This window comes from Neolamprologus brichardi, chromosome 15, assembly GCF_056152115.1.
Source record: "Neolamprologus brichardi isolate AB-2024 chromosome 15, ASM5615211v1, whole genome shotgun sequence".
NCBI lineage: Eukaryota > Metazoa > Chordata > Actinopteri > Cichliformes > Cichlidae > Neolamprologus > Neolamprologus brichardi.
In genome coordinates this window covers 39,102,991-39,103,795 of record NC_142118.1, presented here as the reverse complement: position 1 = coordinate 39,103,795, position 805 = coordinate 39,102,991, and the positions used below count along the sequence as shown (strand labels likewise).

The 805-nt window shown below is 51.1% G+C and overlaps 1 non-coding gene across 1 annotated transcript; it reads left to right on the top strand.

Annotated features, from left to right (window-relative positions):
- Positions 1-336: 336 nt before the first annotated feature.
- Positions 337-490, top strand: LOC148098647 (5.8S ribosomal RNA). Its single transcript, XR_015720771.1, has one exon. It is a non-coding gene; the product is annotated as a 5.8S ribosomal RNA (ribosomal RNA).
- Positions 491-805: the final 315 nt, after the last annotated feature.

The window sequence follows — 805 nt, the reverse complement described above, 5'->3', positions numbered from 1 at the left end:
GCACTTGTTGCAGCTGCTGAGTTTGCATCTTTTGCTGTGAAGTACAGCCAGACTTTGACCGCTTCGCCTTGGGCGTTTTTAATCTGTAGCTCTGCTCTAAAAGAACGTACGTACCTGGACCCGCCTACTATCCTCGGAAACGTAAAATGATTGGCTAGAATTCAAAGTGTATCTCAGGGAAATAAAGCACCAAAATGTGCGCTGCTTTTCGGTCTGGTTACTACCGTTTATGTCAGAACCGATACCGGTACCCATCCCTAGATACGGGTTGACTTCAGTCGCCACCTTTAAGCTGGTTCCAAACATTCGCTAAAGCTAAAGATAAAACAGACTTTAAACTCTTAGCGGTGGATCACTCGGCTCGTGCGTCGATGAAGAATGCAGCTAGCTGCAAGAACTAATGTGAATTGCAGGACACATTCATCATCAACACTTCGAATGCACTTTGCGGCCCCGTGCTCCTCGTGGCGCTACGCCTGTCTGTGCGTCACTTTGCAATCAATCGGAGACCTCCGTGTCCCAGGGCCGTCACAGGGGGCCTTCAGGAAGCGCCGTCCCCCCCCAAGCACAGGCTGTCCTGGGTGCCCGGTGCGACATGTGGTGCATGCCTAGTGCACGCCCCCCCCTCTGTCACTCCCTGACCCCGCTTGGGGAGGGGCACCTCCCTGACAAAAGCTTAGCTTGAGTGCTGACTTTCAATAGATGGCAGTGATTGGCTGCTCTGCTACGTGCACAGAATCAGGTGGTTTACAAGTTATTTAGCACCAGCACTTTAAACAGATTTCAGACTGAATGCAACTTGTAA